Below are 20,962 nucleotides of genomic sequence, written 5' to 3'. Positions count from 1 at the left end.
TGACTCTGTGGGATTGGCCTCCGGAGGGGCCGAGGAGGAGCCCCCATGTCTGTGTGCTGGGGCCTGCAGGGTTGGGCCACCCACTGTGGCTGAGTGCGTGGAGCCAGACCAAGCTTAATGGAAGCTGCCTCCTAGGTCTGCTCTGGTGCTTGTCCCGCTGTTTGAAACGATTTCTGTCTCTTGATTTCTCCTTTGCCTGGATTAATTCACCGTGTTGATCTCAACAAAGAGGTTGCTTTTTCCAGGAAGCCTTCCGGGAGCATCTCTATTCCTCCACAGCTCCATGGATATCTCCAGTTATAGCAGGTTCCCCAACATATTCTAATGTCTGTCAGCCTTGTTGGGCTGCGAGCTCTGCAGAGTGGGAACTTCCTATGGGGTTCACCCCCCATTCCCAGCATTCGGAGGCTTGTAAGAAGGTCACAAACCTCTACTGACAGGTAAAAGAATGGCAGGCAAGTGGGGTGACACCTGCCTTTATGGAAAGAGCCCTTATGCCTATCAATTTCTGTGGGTCAGGACCCAGATTCACCCATTCTGAATTATGGGCTGCAGTCATGTGTCCCGGGCAGGCTTGTATCCTGCTATGGGAGGTGAGACCCAGTTTTGCCTTTCTGGAGTAGGGTGAGGATGCAGGACTATGGGTGGAAATTTAAAATTCTGGGAGTGAGGACCTTGTACCTGTCTTGCTGGCCTGACCCTCGTTCCATCTCTGCTGGGAACTGACAGCAACACAGAAGGAGGCAAAGGAAGAAAATCACACAGTGAGTTGTGTGCCCTTCCCCCCCTCCCTACACACACACTTTGGGCTTGAACTTAGCACATGGGCACTGTCCCTGAGCAATTTTTCTCAAGACTCGTGCTGTACTACTTTAAGCCACAGCTCCACTTCTGGTTTTCTAGTAGTTAATTAGAGATAAGAGTCTCACAGACTTTTCTGCCCAGGCTGGCTTTAAACTACAATCCTTATATCTCAGCCTTCTGAGTAGCTAGGATTACAGTCGTGAGCCACCAGTGCCAGCTGTGAGTTATATATATGAGTTATGTATATATGTGTGTTACATATATATGTATGTACGTATATATGTATATATGTATGTATATATATGTAGTACTTCGGGGACCAGTGGGCCTTGGGAGTATAAGGGAGTATAATATACCAGCCACAGAAGGTGCTTAGAGCATGGAAAACAGGGATGGGGGTGGCTGCAGCCAGAGGCTGCCCATCCCTGCGTCACTGCCTGGATCCCTCCCTGCCTTTGTTTTGAACCCCACCTTCCACTCTGGCTTGGGATGCCTTCTGTAAACAGAGCAGGGAATACAGCACTGGAGCTTCCCTTAGAGCTGAGCAGAGGCCATCCAGCTTCCGAGGCCTGGTTTCCATTTGTAGAAGGCTAGACGGCACCCCACCCACCCCACCCAGGGGCCTCTGAGGCCTGTCCCCACCCTGTGCTGGCAGGCAGGCTGCAACTCTGATCCCTTCTGCTGTCTCTTTGTGGTCCTTCTTTTAGCTCCAACCTCTGGGACAGGCACTGGCTCTGTGCCGACCCCAGGCTCCAGAGCCAGCAGGGGGAGGCAGAATTTCCCAGGTGCCCCTGGGGCTTGGGGCCTCAACTGGGTCAACATCTGGCTGTGGCCTGCGCCTTGGCCCGGCGCTGTCTTCTACCTCCCCATCTGCTCCCCCTTCTTCCCCGTGGCCCTTCCTCTCCCCACTAGCTGGATTCCCCGCCAAGGCCACAGCAGGAGCAGCACACCCTCAGCCTATCCTTCCCGGACGGGCCAGTGAGGCGGGCCTGGTGGAGATGCGTCCTGGGGCTGAGGTCACCCGTGGGCCAGGGGGAAGCGCCTCTCCAGCCCTTGTCTGCCCTGCCACGGGTGCTGGGGATACGAGCTGGGGTCCTGGGCCTCTTGGCATCAGCCAGCTTGCCCTCTGGGCACTCTGGTGAGCAGGAGGGGAGGTAAGTGGAGGGTCTGAGGGGCGAGGAGGGCTGTCTGGACTGGAGGAGGGAAGAATGAATAAAGCAGGCTGATGTCTGCACAGGATGCCAAGAGCCCCATTACAGGCTCCTGGTTCCTTGGGAGCGAAATATCTGTGTAGTGTATCAGGTCCAGGAGGAAGGAAACTTTTCCTGGAATGAGGAGGCTAAGAGTGAGGGGACTGGCTGCTAAGGAGACACTGTGGGCCGGGGTGTTAAGGCCTGTGTTGGGCCCTGTACCATGGGGATGGGGCATTCTGGAAGGATACTGCTTTCTAGATGTGAAGTTATTCTTGCCTTTATCTGGCCTTCCCTTCTTGACCCCCATTCCCTGGCCTCCAGTACCCTCTGTCTCTTATTGGGCTGGTATTTGTCCAGGACCCCCGGGCTCTCAAGTCCTCCCAAGCCCCCTGCCCCTCCTTCCCCTTCCCTGTCTGTCCACTTCTTATACCATAGTCCTTGGCAAGTGGGGAGGCCTCTTGGCCTTGCTACCCACAAAGCCTTTGCACACCAGACATTGGTGCCTTCTCTGATCTGCGGGGCATGCCAAGAGGTCAAGGAGGCTGGCCTCTGGATGGTTCTGCGGAGCCTGGCTAGAGCGAGGTAGAATGAAGAGCTACTATTTCTCCTGGCCAGCTACTTGTTCTCCTCAGGAAGGGACTGGTGGGTTCCTTTCTGTTTATGTTGTAACCAGGCTACCGAGATGGCAAACTTGGGTTCTGCAATTACACAGCGTTTCAGAAGCAAATTGATAGGATAACGTGTTATTATTGGCTACTGGGTTAATAGCTATTTTGGCAGGAATACCAGTCCTGCGTGGCGTTGCTGGCATAGACATAAGAATGGCGCGATGGGTGCGTCTCGCCCAGAGCAGCAGACTCCAAGGACCCCAGGGCCCTCCTTCCCCTGCCAGCGCTTGCTTGGAGGACGTTCAGCCCTGAGGAGCTGTTGCTGACAGTAAGACACAGAGAGGTTGAGATCGGCATCAGGTCACACAGTGAGTGGGTGCTGGGGGGCGGAGGGGGGCGGGCTGGATTTGGGTCCCTGTGGGGCTTGGCATCACATCTTGGCCTGTGATCTCTGAAGGCAGGACACAAGCCTTTGCTCTGCATATCACATTGACACGGCAGAATATGTAGCCAGGAGAGCACACTCTGAGTCTCCTGCTTGGAAGGTAGGCAGATCTAGGACCTGTGCTCCCTCAGATGCTGCTTTGGCTTGCTTCCTTACTGGCTTCTGTTTCTGCTCAAAGGATAATGTTACTTGTCTGGGGTGGCACCTCATTCTGCTCCCATTTCCTGTTCCTCTTGTCCTCCTGACACTACTCATTACATATTGCTGTATAATTCTTCATGCATCAGGAAGAGTTGATCTCTCACTGCCTTGGAAGTTCTCTGAGGGTAAGGGTTTTGTGGTATTAACCCCCAGAGCCTCCAATAGGGCTGGCCCAGGGAGCTCTTTTTACTGTCTATTGAAGGAATAGATGAATGGAAATTGCAATGTCATTTTGGAAAATGGCTGCCAGGTAACAGGTGCCTTGCTCACTGTCTCTTTTCTTGGAGGATGGTTTGGAATTGAGTCCTGTTATTCCTGTTCCTAAAAGGTACTTAGCAGTTATTCTCTTAGGGCTCATGAGGAGATCATTTCTTCTTACATGAGAGTTCAGAGAAGAAGGAGGTCCCCATCACCAGAAGGAACCAAGCCTTGATGAAGAGGGGACTTCAGTGCTGATGCTGTTGGTGCTGGTGCTGGTATTGGTAGGATGCATTGGATTCCCTGTTGGTTCCTTCTGAGCATAGTTTTTCTGTTAGGGCTCAGTGTTAAGGTAGTGGGTTGGCTTTCTCTATCATATGATCTTAGCAGGAGTGTTGTAAGGAGGTGGTGGAACAGCAGGTGTATGTGGTTCACCTAGTCTGGGTCCTGCTGTAAACCAGAGATCTTCCAACTCTTGCTGTTTCTGCTCTAGAACCGACATGCCGTGCCATTTTCATTGAGAATTTCCCTTGTGCCAGGTGTGGGGCCAGTGTGCTAAACCTAGATCAGCTGATTTAATCCCTGCCACCCCTCCAGGAGGCTGGCAGGAAGCCTCAGTCCTTTTTCTCTTTGGAGAGGCTTTAAGAGGTTCTGTCCTGCATCACCCAGCTGGCAACTTGCCACTGGTGGAGGGGAATTGGAACTCAGGCTTTCTGAGGCAGGACTCTGATGGGTGTGGCTAGCCCAGCACCTACAGCCTAGCTGATACCCAGTAGGCTCTGTGAGAATGAATGAGAGAATGGCTGGTCGGATCAATGACTGCAGGAATGTCCCGAGCTGAATGGAAAGCGCTTACTTGGTTCTTGGTCTGTTGGGCAGGGAGCTACAGCCCTAGCTGGGGCAGGGGTGGTGGTGGGGTGGGGGAGGAGAGGGAAGGCCTGGCTGGCTTTTCTCCCAGAAAAATGTAACTTGATAGTGTTTCTTGTAGAGAGGCCCCATTATTTGGGGGTTCTGTTCAGTCAGTTGTAGAAGTCCCTGGGAGACATACATATCACATATGTGTAGAAGCACATTCAGACACTCACACTTGTATGCAAGAACTCACATACTTGGAGGGGGATTACCAGAAAATAAATGCAGATTGCACCCCATCTCCACTTACCTTGCATTGCCAAGTCTGTCTCTTTAAGAGCAGGGAATCACAGCTTATTATCTTATTACATCTATTGTTTGTTCTGCTCTGGTCTGAACAAACAGGAGCCCCCTCCCCACCTGGTGTCTGCTTTGTTTTAATGCCATTTCTCCAGGGATTCTGGCTGGGGCCTGGTAGCTGGACTGTTCCTTCTGTCTGCAGCTAGGAGTCCCCACCCCTGCACATACCCTTACTCTCTCCCGGCTCCAAGAAGGTTTTTCAAATAAAAGAATGACAAATGTGGTTGTACTGAGGACTGGGATTAATTGTATTCTACCATGTGTGGCGGCCCCAGGGACCCACCTGGGACAGGCTCTGCTGGGGGAAGCCCCTTTGAGCCCAGGCAGTTAAGAGAGTGGTCAAGGTCATTGACTCCACAGTGTCTTACCCATAGCCTCCATTTTATATGAGCTCCTTTGAGTGGCTTTCTGCTTCTTCTTTGTGGTTAGTTTCATTCATTCATTGACTCATCTGGGTCAGTTATTCGTTCATGCCATCATTACTATATACCTTCTTTAGATGAATTCCTGGACTTCAGTGTTGAATCTCTGCACTCTCCCACCTGCCCATATATATATATATGTAGTTACCGAGTGCTTTCTAGAGGCTAGGAAACATTCATTTATTCATCTACTCATTCATACTGTGGTTCAACGTTTGTTCATAGCATAGTTACTTCTTTTTCATAAAACTGTTTTTATTTTTATAAGGGTGATGTTCAGAGGGATTACAGTTACATAAGCCAAGTAATGAGTACATTTCTTTCTAGACAATGTCACCCCTTCCCTCCTTCTGCGTGTGTGCGTGTGCGTGCATGCGTGTGTGTGTGTGTGTGTGTGTGTGTGTGTGTGTGAATGTGTGCACATGCTCAGGTGTGCATGTGCGTGCACTCTCGGGGAAGTTTCCATAAATCCAGAAATACTGAGATTCCATGCCACTGTTGAGTTCAGTGGCTGGGACTTCCGGGCTCTTCTAGGCTTTCAAAGCTGAAGAACTCAGTTTCCCCATACACATCCTGGCTAGTTAGGTGGGCATTATTCCCAAAGGGAGGATTTGAACCTCTGATAATAAACTTTTAAGTCCTATGCAATTGCCTGGCTCTGTCACCTTAACTAACCCTTCCTCAACCCTCTGAGATTCAGTTTCCTCATCTGTAAAATGAGTAAAAAATCTAGCAAATGGATTTTGTGTAGTTTCAATGCAGTACAGCAAGTAAAACATTTAAGAGTGATAACTAAACTTGGTATACGGAAGGTGCTCAGGGGACACAGCACAGTGTGACGCCAGGTCCTGGCTGGAGTGGAAGGAGGTGATAGTGGTTCGGGATGAGAACGCAGTGGACAAGAAGGACAGCAGGGCTGGGCTGGGGCTCTTGGGAAGGGACGGCAACGCAGGGAAGGTGCTGCGGGTACCACCACAGCTGTGATATCTGAGTTCAGCTAGTGTGACTCTCCCACCCCCACCCCTCCTCCCCCCACCCCAACCTGGAAACCCATCTAAGGAATACTCCTGCCATGACCTACCAGCCAGCCCAGCAACAAACGGTGTTCCCTGGCAAGACTGTGCCCTGGAGCTCCTGGCTTGGCAAACTGCTTTCCTGTGCTCTCTGTTGTTATCAGGGTTTGGGCAGCCTCAGCCTCAGAGGCTTGACAGCTCAGCAGCAATGCCCATGAGGACAATTTTTTTTTCTATTTTTTTTTTCTGGAGGCTGAAACATGAAAATCCAGAGAAAATGGAAATGTTCTCTGCTGAGTCATAGATTTGGCTGAGCAAGAAGGATGAGTGGAACCCACACATGATTGTGTGCTGGCACTACCACCTACCTGGGGACCCAGGGCTCCCCTCCCTCCCTTCCTGGTATGCTGGCACCAGCGTGCACCTGGGACACCAGGGCCCTCTTCTCCCTGCCTATGACCCTCCCCTCCTATGACCCCTTCTTCCCGAAGGGTCCAGCCTCTGTCTTCTCCTATCATTTTTAGCCAGGTGTGGAGCTACAGACACAGTGGCCTGTCACATAGGACATATATGGTATGCCACTGGCCTGGTCCCACAGCCTGGAGAGGGAGGGGGAACAAGCCAAGAGCTGGGCCAGAGAAAAGCGTTCTGGGGTTTCCCAGGCTACTTCTAGAAAGGAACAGCCCAAATTTTGGGCAGCTCACACATTTGTTTTTAGTAGCTCTGCATTTGTATCAGTGGACATTAGCCTTGATTCCATACTATCATCCTTTGTGGCTCTGCTCAGAAGTAGTACTGTCATCCTTTTTCAATTCAATTGAGTCTTAGTGCAGAGTCTAAGCAAGCCGCCTCTCTAGATGCATGTATGAAAGTCTGGGCAAGAGCACCACCTCAGGCAGGTGCGCTAGGCCCTTTGTGTGTGAGCTTGAGACAGGGACCTGAGGGCAGGTCCCATAGTGGAGAGGTGTTCTAGAAGGCAGGAGTGAGGGACAAGATAAGAAGTGTAATTTTGGGGTGCAGTGTTGAGGTCACTGTTACAGGCTGGGTTTGGTTTTGCTGGGCCTTTGTGTGTGTGTGTGTGTGTGCGCGTGCATGTGTGTGTGTGTGTGTGGGTGTGTGAGCGCATGTGTCCACATATGTGTGTGTGCGCGCGCATGTTGTGTGCGTGTGTGTGCGCATGCATCCACATGTGTGTGTGTGTGTGTGTGTGCATGCATGTGCACGAGAGTGTGTGCATGCACATGCCTGCTGGCTCCAAGACTCCTTTTGGTTGAGGTTACTTTGGGCAATAACTCCCTGCCTTCTGGGCTCAGGGTTTTTTTTTTTGTTGTTGTTGTTTGGTTTTGTGTGTGTGTGTGTGTGTGTGTGTGTGTGTGTGTGTGTGTGTGTGTGTGCTGGTTCTGGGGCTTGAACTCAGGGCCTGGGCACTGCCCTGAGGTCTTTTTGTTCAAGGTGTGTGTGTGTGTGTGTGTGTGTGTGTGTGTGTGTGTGGTTAATTGTAGACAAGAGTCTCGTGAATTTTCCTGCCCAGGCTGGCTTTGAGTCTGTTTTCAGATCTCAGCCTCCTGAGTAGCTAGGATTATCCGCATGATCCATGGGTGCCCAGCTTTGGGCCCAGTTTTAAAGAGACAGAAAGCACTTGGGTTGGAGTGTCAAGTTCTGATATGCAGGCTGTTCACTGTAGTTTTAAGCCATGGGACCAGCAGCTGGGATGCCTACATGTGGTCTCTGCACCCCTCAGTATCAACGTCTGAGAATGGGCTCACACTGGTAGCTGTCTCTTGGAGTTGCTGCGAGGCACCTTGTAGAGGGAGGAAGATGCATTGCTGGTGCTGAGACCAAGTGTTTTGGGGAGGCCCTCCTCCTCTCAGGTGCTGGAATGAGACTTCAGAGAGCCTCCTATGGTACTGGATTAAGCTTTCAAGCAGCAAATCTGTGACGTGAGGCCTGACGTGTACCTTGCATGGGAAGTCTGATCCTGCAGTCCTGAGCAGGCTCCCTGGGCTGAGAATAGATCCCATACGTCAGGTCTCCTTGCAAGACTCCTGGCTGGGCATTCAGACTGGGCTGGTGTCTCTCAGTCTCCTCCCTAGAAGCCTGGAGTGTTCCCACAAATCCCGTGGAGCCTGAGAACAAATCTGATGTGGGCATGGCCATTGCTGATCTATACAGCTCTGAACATGTATAGCAATTCCCACAAATCTCTCTTTTCTCATCTGTGAAATGGGGCTGGTAATAACAGCTTGTCAGATTATTGTGAATATTAAAATAAGATAGAATATGGCCAGGTACCAGTGGCTTATGCCAGTGGCTCATGTACACAGGGTGCTGAGATCTGAGGATTGAGTTTTAAAGCCAGCCCAGGCAGGAAAGTCTATGAGACCCCCCCTTTTTTTTTAAATTGTGAGAATACCGTACAAAGGAGTTATAATTACATGGGTCTATGAGACTTTTATCTCCAATTAACCACCAAAAGCCAGAAGTAGGGGTGTGACTGGTAGAGTACCACTCTTGAGCAAAAAAGTTAAGGGATAGTGCCTTGGCCCCAAGTTCAAATCCTAGTACTGGTGTGTGCACACATGCATAAGCATGCATATGTATACACACACACACACACACACACACACACACACACACAAAATAGTATAGTGAAATAGGTCAAGTTCCAAAACAATTTCAACATGTACTGTGAGCCCTTTATTATACATATCCATACATGGACAGTATGTATTATGTATGTTGTGATATAAACATATATATATAATATGTTGCAAAATGGAATATATGAATTCTTCAGTGCCATCTCTAAGCTCAGATTTCTAGGTCAGTGGTACCAAATGGCTTTCTCTAACAGTGGGTTTTGTGAAAATTATATCAAATTTTTTTTTCCTTGGCTACAGATAGATCCCAGGGCCTGGTGCATGCTAGATAAGTGCTCTAACACAGAGCCAACCTACATAATTCAGATTTGGTGGTCTATTTGCTTGCTTATTCTTAGTTTGTATTGAGCATTTCTTTTGCCCTTATCTCCAGTAAGGAAGTCACAAAACTGTCTGTGTTCCATGGACATGGCATGAGAGTCCCAAGCTAAATGTTTTTTTCACAAAGGTCATGGAGCTTCTGGTCCAGCGGGCTGAGAGTTCCGGGGTGTCCAGTGGGCTGTGCTGTATTCTTCTAAGGCCAGCCAGACCTGGAGGGGGCAATGGGAGGCAACTGTGGGGTTTGAGGGCTCTCCCTCACCCCATGTGTGCTGGGAACATAGAGCTGCAAAGACCTGGACCTGGAACAGGTTCCACCCCGGTGCCCTGTCCATGACGTCCCCCAGGGACCTGTCCTGAGCTGAGAGACCTGCATCAAGGTCTCTGGGGACTGGGCCAACGCTCCAGGGTGGAGAGCTGCTAAGGTGTGGCCCTGCGTGTCAGCAGGCTCATAGGACAAGTGTTCCCCTGTCCCTCAGTGCCAGGGCACCTTCTTTTTTTTAATGTATATTTTTATTGTAAAGATACTCTACAGAGGGGTCACAGTTACATGAATAAAGTAATGAGTACATTTCCTATTGAGCATTGTTATCCTCTCCTATGTTTTTCCCCTACCATCCCTTCCCTCCCCACCTCCCCAGCTGCCCCTTCCCCCACCCTATTTGTTTTTGTTTTTTTATTTTCTTTTGTCGGTGCTAGGGCTTGAATTCTGGGCCTGAGTGTGGTCCCTCAGCTCTTCAGCTCAAGGTGAGTACTCTACCACTTGAGTTACAGTGTCACTTACGGCTTTCTGGTGGTTTATTGGAGATAAGAGTTTCACGGACTACTTTCCTGACCGGGCTGGCTTTGAACCTCGATCCTCAGATCTCAGACTCCTGAGTAGCTAGGATTATAGGCGTGAGCCACCGGCACCTGGTCCAACACAAAGTTTTAAAGTTTGTTTTCAACAGTGTGTTATATATCTTATTGTTACAATGGGTCAACCTGTATCCCTATTTAAGCATTTTGTTATTTCCTTTCCTTTCCCCAAATTATAAAAATGTATATACAAGATGCAGGGCACCAGAATCAAATACAGTGAAAACAGGGGTTATACCATGGGGGAAGAACATACAAAAGAAACAAAAAAAATCACATAGTACATTATGAGTACATTAAAAACAACAGCAAGAAAGATAAAACCTCTTGTGTCCCTATCTTGGGGTTCATTTCACTTAGCATCATCTTATATGGTCATATGTATATAGCTTTTGACCTTTTCTGATTGTGCGAGACATATACTAGTTATTGCAAATAAGGGAAACCATGGGACCTATGTTTCTTTGGGTCTGGCTTACTTCACTTAATATAATTTTTTTCCAAGTCTTTCCATTTCCTAACAAATTGGGCAGTGTCATTCTTTCTGATGGAGGCATATTCTTCTCTTCTCCTAGGACCTGGGTCTGGCTCTCTAAAGGACAGGAACATGACGGTCATTGTCCTGCAGTGACAGTCCCCACTGTTACTGTTTATGTGATGACCTGGGTTCCAACCTGCGCTGTTTGCCTTGCAGAGCCTTGGGAACCCCCCAGTGACAGGCATTGTGGAGAGGGGCGGGACTGAGAGATGGACGCCCCCCTCTCCCAGTCAGGTCCTTCTTCTTAGAGATCTGATATGCAAAGGGTCTGCCATGTGGATGGGGCATAGGGTTTAAAGACAGAAACCCTTCGTCAGGTCCCTAGTTACCCTTAGGAGTGGTGGGAATAGGGAGGTAGGTAGGACATGGTGAGCTGGAAGTATGTCCTGGCTAGGGGAGCAAGAATCCCACTGGGGTCACTTCAGGCACCCATGTGACCCAGGGCTACAGTGTATAAGGTGCTCCAAGTTGAAGAGAGGCAGGCAGGTTTGGGGAGGAGAGCAAGTTCAGCCCCTGAGTGACAGACAGGCAGACAGATGGACAGACAGACTGACGGACAGACTGACTGACTATACACTATTGCTGACTTTTCCAGCTTCTGCTCTTTCCTTCCTCACCATTTTAGCTTCCAAACATCTGTCTCTGGATTCCCCATGCTCCTTAAAAGACAAGTCTTTTCATTCCAAGATGGGACAAAAACCCAGCAGGGGTGGACTCACTGAGGGTATGGTATACTAATTACATTGGTTTTCATCCACGGGCACTGATACTTCCAGTTCAGATCCTTGTCTTCAGGGTGATGAGCCAAGTTTCCTGGAGATGGGTCCTGCTCATAGGTTAGTGATTCATTCATTGGTCAGAACTGGAGTTAGGGGAGATCCAGAGAGAGCAGAGGGCTGGGAGTTCACATCCTACCAGGGCTACTAAGATCAGGTAGTTTCTCAAACACTGTGGGCCAGGGGTGGAATGGGGCTCCCTGGGTCCTGCAGAGCAGCGTTTTGGGCCCGTATGCTTGGTATTCAGCCACTCAGCAATGGACATATCTCTGAATTCCTCTCCCGAGTCTGATCTACTGATTACTTACTGCACCATTTGCTCTCCCAACTTTACTCCAGCCCACCATTTTTCCAGAGGCCTCCTTTCTGTGTAGATTGGTGCCCTATCTCTGATCATGTGTATGCCTCTGCTTGGCCTTTGGCCAAGCGTAGATGCTTGGAGTCACCTAGAATGCATTTACTTCATTCTGTAAATGGAAAGCTAGCATTGTTTGCTCTAAGTTAATAGACACTTGAAAAATAAGCAAAAAGCAAAACCAAAGAGAATCCCACATTCTTGTCACTGCAGCCAGCAGTGTTCTGGAATCATCCTGGGAATGTTCTGGAATTCATTCTCCCACTTCTTAGACAGTCAGTTTGCATAAAATTAGAACAAGGAAAAGCTGTGCCAGTGGCTCAAGCCTGTAATCCTAGCTACTCAGGAGGCTGAGATTTGAGCCTCATGGTTCAAAGCCAGTCTGGGCAGGAAACTGTGATATTCTTATCTCCACAGATAACCATCAAAATGCTGGAAGTGGAGCTGTGGCTCAAGTGGTAGAAGCTTACCTTGAGCAAGACAGCTCAAGGACAGTGCCCAGGCCAACTCCTAGCCCGAGGACCAGCATAAAAGCAAGCAACCAACCAAACCACAAACAAAAAACAAGACAAAATAAAACAAAACAAAAAAGAGGGGGAAGCAAGTAACTTTTTGCTTAATCTAAAACTCTAATAGGACAATTTGAAGAGATGGATTAACATTATGATCTGAAACAATTTGAGAAGTTAAATAAAACCAGATTACTTGTTCCATGCACCCATAGACACTGATATTCTAGACATTAGACATCTGGCAACACAGGATGATGATTCTTGAATGACAGAAGACAAAGATGTGAGGTCTAAATGGTTCCAAATTCATTGCCTTGATAGGGTTTGTGGACCATACATCAAGAAAAGGAACCCATAGGATGTTGGAGAGTCTCTGAGTCCTGGAAACAGTATTCAGAGTCACCAAGCTCTGACCTTGAGCCACAGAGAGCTGATCCTGGGATCTGCTCATTCCTTGAAGCATCAGGCAGGTCTTAGAGACAGCACCAGCAGGAGACCTTGCCCTTGGCCTTATCCCAAGGTTGAAGGGGGGGTGGGACACTTTCTCAGCATCAGTGTCATCAAGACCCTTCTGATTATCCCCTAAAACTTATCGTGGGTTCTAATCATGCTAGGTACCTCGTGTTTGGGAAATATCGCTATTGGAGAGCCTACTCTGTTTTCAAAGCCCAATTCAAGGACTTCCTACCTACCTTCCAGGATGGCATCTTTTTTGTGCTCAGTGGTCCTTCCCGGGATTAGATCTGTCTGGAGCCTTCTGGCTTTCTCCAGGAGAAGCTTCCTCCAATGCCACAGAGACAGGAGCCCGCCTGGACTTACACCCTGCAGACCCCTGGACACCTTGGACAGTTATCTCCTAAAGATCTAGATGAGCCCCAGGAAGGGAGAAGTCAGATCCTGCCTCTACCATGCACTGGACCCTATCCTTGAGATGCTTAGGAGGTGGGCTACAAGTAACAGGCCAAGTCTGATTGGATGATGATGACTAAATAGAATATATCTTTTCATTCATTCCTTCTTCTCCTTCTTTTTTTAAAAGTCATTCATGAGGCTTGAACTCAGGGCCTGGGCACTGTCTCTGAGCTCTTTTGCTCAAGGTTAGTGCTCTACCACTTCCAGTTTTCTGGTGGTTAACTAGAGATAAGAGTTTCATGGGTTTTTCTACCTGAGCTGGCTCTGAACCTCAATCATCAGATCTCAGCCTCCTGAGTAGCTAGGATTACAAGTATGAGTCACCAGTGCCCAGCTAGAGAGCATCTTTGTTGAGCACCATGGCCTGAATGAGGCTCAGTGTCTGGACAGCAGGGCAGGGTGTGCCCAGCGCCTAGCTGATGATAGTGGTCTTGATGGCTTTCTGGAGAAACATGGAGTCATTCTAGCTAATGGCTATGAAACTCAGGGCCCTTGTCCTTCGAGTCTCAGATGTCTGAGCTGGGAACAGGGCAATAGTGAAGTAAAGCCTAGCACTGTGCCAGTCACAAAGAGCACTCGTGTGACTGTAACTGAGTCCTGGACCTACAAAGGTACACGGGACACAAGAGCAGCCTAACCCTTCAAATATAAGTAGGCAATGTCCTAAGGTTAGGGAGGGGGACTGATGGCGGCCGAGGCAGTCAGGGAGTGCTTCCCGAAGGCAGTGTCTTGAAGACCTTGTCCATGTTAGCCACGATAGAGTAAGCATAGTGTTCCATGTGTCAGCCCAGAGGCGGCTCACTTCCTTCCTGGATGTTCCAGAATAGAAAGATCTGCTCCCTGCACAGCCTCAGCTCTGCATGTCTGCCGCATCCTCTTGTTCTGAAGCTGGTGCAGGGCATGCCCAAACACTTCCTACTGCTTCCACGGACTTCTGGAGAGTGTCAACAACTTAGGCAGTTCAGATACTTAACAGCGGGAAGAACGCTAACCAAATGCCTAATCCCAATCAGAGGCTTATTTTCTCACTGAAAAGCTTCACCTATACTTAATAGTTTTAAATTGTTCCGGGTACCAATTAGACTTTTAATTTTGCTGTTCCCTCCGGCGGCTGGAGGATGTGTATGGTTTGCGTTTAATCAGAGTTGATTTTTTTTTCTTTTTTTGGTGTTCTGGAGGGAGGGAAGGAGGTTGAGACTGTTTCAAGAGTTCCTTCTATAGGGGAGAGATGCTGGCCAGCTGTAAGTTGGGGTTCTCTGAGAGGCGATGAGGCTGTCTCCAGAACATCAAGCATAGGTCCCTCTCCTGCCTGCCTGCCTGCCTAAGCCAATCCGAGCTTCCACCGCCACAGCCATGCCTGGAGAATCCAGCACCGCGTTAAATATATGGATTCCCAAAAATTTTCTGCAGCAATAGGGTGAGTTATTATTGATTCACAGAGCACGACAAAACATCGCTGCATGAATTAGCAAACAGCTGTTTCTAATTTGAGTTTAGAACGGTACACAGAGGAACTTGCTTCTCTGCTCACTCCTTTCATTTATAATGAATTTTAATCACCGCTACAGGTGAGAAAAATGTAGAAACAAGCTTGTATCTTGTGGAAGAAACAAAGGAGAGACAGATGCTAACAGATTTCCAGTCTGTGATAAAAGGGATGTTTCCGTACACTTTACATGTAATTAGAGCACAGCTGTTTCCAGTCCTGGGTCCATGAACACGGCCGAATGTAGGCTCTGGCGATCTCCAAAGGGAGTGAAGAAAAACAGTGATTTAGCCCAAAAGCATTTTGCTTGCTCTCCAGTGGAGCAGAGCACCCTTTGCGCTTGCCCTTGGTACCAGCGCGATTCTTGAGGCTGATGGAGATGGCTTTACAGGATGACAATTTCTTGTAAGGAACAAGCCAGGCATTGGGGCTGCTTGAAAGAAGCTGCTGGAAAGGGGCTGCTGGGGGCAGCTTCCCAGGCTCCTCAGCTTAAGCACTCACCCTTTGGGGAGCTCTCACAGGGGCAGATTGTGGGGAATCTTCCTTTCTGGCAGGAGTTGATCATGATGCTCCTCTTTAGCAAGTTTGATCACAGCCAGCTCTCATGTGAGTTGACGAGTGATGATGTTTTTTTTTCTTTTTCATAGTCTGTTTAATTTCTGCAATAAAACTCGAGCACGATTGCATTTGTAATATCAGTGCTAAGTAAATTTGTCTAAGGGATATGTAACATCCAGGAGGCTGTGTGTTCTTTGAGGTCAGAGGCTTCAAGGGGAAAGACATGGCTGTGCTGTCCTATGAGTCTGATAGCCCATGGGGATAGTGGCTTTATGGGATGATGGCTCTATGGTGCTGGGTATAGTGCTTGTGGGGCTGAGGTTTAGCCCCCATCTGTCTACTATGCAACCAGAGACCCAAGTCCAAGCCGTAGTGTGGCGGCTGGGACTCTGCTTTTTCTGTCATTATTGGGTTGGGCTCAGTGGTCTCAAAAGCTCCTTTTGGATCTGATGTCCTGAGGTTGTCAGGTGGAATTTCCTTTGCCATGAAAACTAGTCATTGCCAGAGTGACTGGTGGTCTTTAGATTAAATTTTCTTTGCTGTCAATCAGAGCTCAGGGAGAAGGACCTCTCTCACTGTCCATTCAATCCATCATAACTATTGCCCCTCTCTTTCCTTCCCCTCTCCTCCTCTTCTCTCTGTGACTGACCACCTTATGGTAGCTGGGACAATTTTACACATCTCAGAACATTATTACATAGAGCACTTACTTATAGGACACTTCATTTGTTGAACCACTGTGTAGTTGAAATGATTCTTGTCCCATTTACAGAGGTGGGCACTGATGCAGGTCCCTTCCTCTGTGAATCTGGGGGAGGGGCATTAACTTGCTCAAGCTCAAACACATGGCAAGAGGTTGGTAAAACATGGATCTGGGAGTTTTAAACCCAGCCAGTAGCCTTTTAGCATGGTAGAGCACAAATGCCTTCCTGGCCTGAGATAGCCAGGGTTGGCCCTTGGCCTGAGCAAGCTGGAGAGCCGATGTCCCTCATCTAGAAGAAGAGCCATGGCTCAGCTTTGCCACCTTTGTTTTGGATGCAATCTGTGTCAAAGTGTTCATTTTCTCCATCCAGAAAAGCCAGGAGTGGGCCAGATATGGTGGCTGATGCCAGTGGTCACAGCTGCTCAGGAAGTGGAGACAAAAGAGTTGCAGTTTGAGGCCAGCCCAGCCTATGTTAGCACAAGACCTTATGTGAAAAAATAAACTAAAAGCAAAAAAGGCTGGGGACTCAGGTCAATTCCCTAAGTTACATCACCAGTATCACAATAGAAAATGGAGGAAAAAAAGATGGAAAAGGAAAGGAAGACCAGGAGTGAATGTGGTGTTTTTTGTTGTTGTTGTTGTTGGTCTTGGGGCTTGAACTCTGGGCCTGGGCACTGTGCATGAGCTCTTCAGCTCATGGCCAGCACTCTATGACTTGAGCCACAGCACCACTTCTGGTTTTCCAGTGGTTAATTGTAGATAAAAGTCTCACAGACTTTCCTTGCCCTGGCTGGCTTTGAACCACGATCCTCAGATCTCAGTCTCCTGAGTAGCTAGTTAGGATTATAGGCGTGAGTCACCAGTGCCCGGCTCAAGGGTTTTTTTGTTTGGTTGTTTGTTTTTTGTTTTTAACAACAGCAGCAAAATACTAGGAGTTCCTGATTTGTAAATGTTGGGATTTTTACAATGTCATTGATAACTGTGTGGGCTCCCATATTGACCAATGCCAAGACAGCCATGACATCTGTGACCCACTGCTTAGTCTATCATTGCCCCCAGTCTGTGTGGCTCAGGTTCCTGGACTAAGAGTCCTAGGCCAAGTTCCCAGTTCCCATCTGCTTGACACTGTCAGGGTATGACTTAACCCCTCTGTTCTGTGTCTTCATCTGCCAGTGACCACACAGCTAAGTGTGCAAACCTGGCTTGTTTGAACATAATAGAACATTAGCAGTCAGATGCTGGTGGCTCATACCTGTAATCCTAGGTATTCAGGAAGCTGAGATCTGAAGATTGCGGTTCAAAGCCAGCCTGGGCAGGAAAGTCTGTGAGACTCTTATATCCAATGAACCACTAGAAAAACAAAACTAAAGCTATGGCTCAAGTGGTAGAGTGCTATCCTTGAGCAGGAGAGCTCAGGGACAGTGCCCAGACCTTGAGTTCAAGCCTCACAACCACCACCACCACTACCAACAAAAATTAGCCAGAGGGGAAGCTAGATTTCACCCTGGGATATCTGGGTGTGTGCCACCCAGCCTGCTTGTAACGTGGAATAAAGTGAGCATGAATTCACCACAACCAGGCAGTTACCCCAAATGTCAAGTGCAATCATAGGCATGAAGTGCTGTGTAGAATTTTCAGTACTACCCAGATGATGGAATTTATTCTAGAACCTCACTAATTTTCTCTAGCCAATGATTGTCAGTGCTTTATAGCACTCACATTAACGACTTTGTAAGGTATGGTGTCTCAGAGGAGAGCAGTAACTCACCTGTGGGCACCTGGCTGATAAATGACAACCCATGTGTAGATTGAGCAGGCCTACGCCTGTGGTGTCTCTGAGGTACTGATGTCTCCTTGCAGTTGGCTTTGTGTCTTTGAGCTTATGCAGTTGCTTTGCTCTTGGAAGATTTAAGGGCCTCCATGGTAGTTATTTGTTGTCTCATGGGATTCCAGTGACCAGAACTGATCCCCACCTTCCCTCACCTCTACCCCTTCTCCAAGGCTGGGCACACCTGACTCAGGCCTTCATTCTGGTGAGTGCCAAGTGTACCTAGGAGACCAGGCAGGGGGTGGGCTTCTACTCCCCACTGAGGATAAGAGTGCTTTCTCTCTGCTTCCAGCCTTGGGGTGCTGACTCCTACAGCCAATTTCTGCCCTGTAGCCTTTACCTCATGACTTTTCCCTAACGCTGAGTGGTTCCTGCTTTAGGCCTTGTGGCTGTCTGTTTGGGGACAATGATGAGATCATATCCCTAAGGACTGAGATTCCTGGAGGGGGATGGGTGAATCTGAGCTGGGGTTATTTTTGTTAGTATCATAGTTCTAATTCAAGATTTCAAGTGGGTCTGCTTAGGCCCACCTCTTAGAAAGAACCTCTGGCTACTTGGTCCCTGTTCTTTGCCAAGTGTGGGGCCTTTATTCACATCCCACCCTCCTCTGTCCCTTTAGGAACTTGCATAGTCTAGATGCACTTCTGACTGCTACTGTTAAAGAGATTCCCATTCCCCATCCCCCCACCCCCATCTTTCAAAATTATGTCAAAGTAGCAAAAATGTAAACTTAAGTATAAATGTTAAATTAAATGTAAACTTAAGTAGTGAATCAAGAGGTTGGGCAGATACCAACATAGAAAACTCTAAGAGGGCCAGGGATATAGAACAGATTCAACAAACAGGTCCCAAATGAACGAAAGCATTCAAAGTAGGAGAGAGTGGAGAATTAGGGTACTTGACAGTCTTCATTCTGTACCAAGGGCAGACATCATTAATCAATTACAGACTGTTACAAAAGCTCTTAGTGATTTTATCTGATTGTCTCCTAAGAGTTAGTGGGATGGCAACACAGAGAACACATTTGCCTATGAGTGTTCACTTCTAGAATCTGCACCTCATCTGGAATAGGATATCATCTGAGGTGGCTCACCGCTCCACCCTCAGAGTTCAAGCTTCTACTTTCTTAAATCACTTTTTCTATTCACAAAAGGCAGCTCATACTTGCCATTGAGTAGTTTTGTACGATTTGGGGAGTCTGGTAGATTTCTCTCAATGTGTACTCTCTGTTCTTTTTTGGCTAATCTGGCAGAGTGTCTGCTGGTATAAAAATTTCAGGAGCTTTGTGAGTCTCCTGTATGCATCATGGGAAATTGCTCCATTAGAGGAGAGGCTCCTCCGGAGACCATTTCTGGATAATCCTGTCTCTGTCTTTGGGTTTGCTGAGATGGCTGGCGGGCAATGTCTCCAAGTTTCCCAGATGCTCTCAGAGGTTTGGTCTAAGAGATCTGTGAATCATAACCTTCATCTCTTTCCAAGGCCTTTGTGTGACTCAGTACTCTGACCTTTTGATTTTAAGATGTAAGCAAGATGTCATACCCTTAGTTTTTTCTCCAGAACATGCTTTCTTGAAAGTCAATCCCTTCATTGTGATCTTTTTGCAATTTGAGTATTTCTAAAATCATAAATTCCCAGTGCCATTCTGTTGAAGAATTCTTCTTTCAATCTAACTTTTTCTGTTTCTTTTTTTAACTATCAAGAGCCAGAAGAAACCTGGTCACACCTTCAAGACAGTGCTTATGTAGCTAACTATCTAAGTTTATTCATTGTAAGTTCTGTTTTCCATATGCATGGGCACATTTCCACTAGCTTTCTGCCTCTTTTGTATCTGACAGACCTTTCTTTCCATTTTCAGTAGTAGTTTCCTGGCAATCCTTCACCAAGAAACCTTTGACAGCCACATTCCCCTTCACAGGCTGTCTTGTAGGATTTTCTAGGGTGACATGAATTTTCCTTACTTCTTTCTGAGTCTTCACTAAGTTATCTATATTTCTGTCAATCTGCTCAAGGCTGTCCAGGCTTAAACTTTTTTTTCATCTTCCTCAAAGTTTTTCTAGCTTCTGAGTTCTTCTGAGTTCTGCTCAACTCCCGAGTCACTTCATACTGCACCTCACGCCCAGTACCAATACTTGTTTTCCTACTGTCCCTGTAATAATCCACTATGTATAGTGGAACTTTAACAACAAAGTCCAACATAGTGTGAATCAGATATTGCTGGGCTAAAATCAGAGTGTGGACAGGCTGCATTCCGTTCTGGGAGGTATTTCTTTCCTTTTTCCATGTTCTTTGCTTTGTGTTTTGTGTTCTTCCTTTTGTCTTCAAGCCTGGCAGTTGCCTGCTGGGTCTTTTATCACAGTGTGTTGCCCTGATCCCTCTTCTGCTTCCCTTTTCTGCATTGACTGGCCCTTATGACAAAACAGGGGTTTTGGTGCCATTCCTGGGGCTTGAACTCAGGGCCAGGGTGTTGCCCATGAGCTTTGTTGCTCAAGGCTAGTGCTCTGCTACTGAACCACAGCTCCACATCTGGCTTTTTGGTGGCTAATTGGAGATAAGAGTCTTAGGTTTTCCTGCCTGGGTTGGCTTTGAACTGTGATCATCACATCTCAGCCTTTTGAGAGCTTATTTGGAGGTTCTAGCAGGGAAGCGCAGCTACTCATATACACCAAAGACGGGCTCTCCTGCCATCCTCTTTGAGTGACAGCTTTAGGAAGGGCACACATGGAGAGCAGTGAGGGAGGAAAGGGACACCAGCCTAGCCAGCCAGATCAGCCAAATCAACCCTGGCGATCAATAGAGTGACAGATGTTGCAGCCAGATCGTCCTCACATCCAATCTCAGCCTTTCGAGTAACTGGAATTTCAGGAATAAGTCATTGATAAGTGTATAATAATTGTTTTGTTGTAGTGTTTCCATACATGTATATAATATACTTGGATCAAACTCATCTCCACTATTACTGTCTTATCATCCCTCCCCATAAATAATTCTTTTAAACTGCCCAGCATAGGACTTATTAGAGGGTCTAGTTAGAGGAATTTGACAAATAGCTATTAATACTACAATCTCTACCACTCATAAAGAAAAACTTCACTATAGATCCTATTTCCATTTCCCCTAATATACAGCTCAAATTCCTTAGCATGAGCTAAAGCTGATTATATAGTATTAAAAAATTTAATTATTATTATATGGTGATGTGCAGAGGGGTTACAGTTATATAAGTCAGGTAAAGAGTATGTTTAGTTTTGGACAATGTCACCCATTCCCTTGCTCTCCTCCAGTTTTTCTCTCCCATCCTCAGCCACAAGTTGTATAGTTCATTTTCAACATAGTGTCCAGTGAGTACCATTGCTGTATTTGTT

The 20,962-nt window shown here is 47.6% G+C and overlaps 1 protein-coding gene across 3 annotated transcripts in view; it reads left to right on the top strand.

The window, feature by feature from the left end:
* The window catches only part of Znf423 (zinc finger protein 423), a 325,283-nt gene that overhangs the window by 167,257 nt on the left and 137,064 nt on the right, over window positions 1-20,962 (top strand). The window contains exon 1 of one of the 3 annotated variants that reach the window (XM_013027901.1): window positions 1,830-1,958. The exons of 1 other annotated variant lie outside the window; for it this stretch is intronic. The gene's annotated coding sequence lies outside the window, so the exon portion shown is untranslated. Of the gene's footprint in view, window positions 1-1,829; window positions 1,959-20,962 lie in introns of those variants that run through there. One more of the 3 variants, XM_013027902.1, reaches the window with a different exon arrangement.

The sequence above is a fragment of the Dipodomys ordii genome, unplaced genomic scaffold (assembly GCF_000151885.1).
Source record: "Dipodomys ordii isolate 6190 unplaced genomic scaffold, Dord_2.0 Scaffold106, whole genome shotgun sequence".
Lineage (NCBI taxonomy): Eukaryota > Metazoa > Chordata > Mammalia > Rodentia > Heteromyidae > Dipodomys > Dipodomys ordii.
Note: the sequence above shows the minus strand (reverse complement) of the source record. Positions and strands in the feature narration are given on the sequence as shown.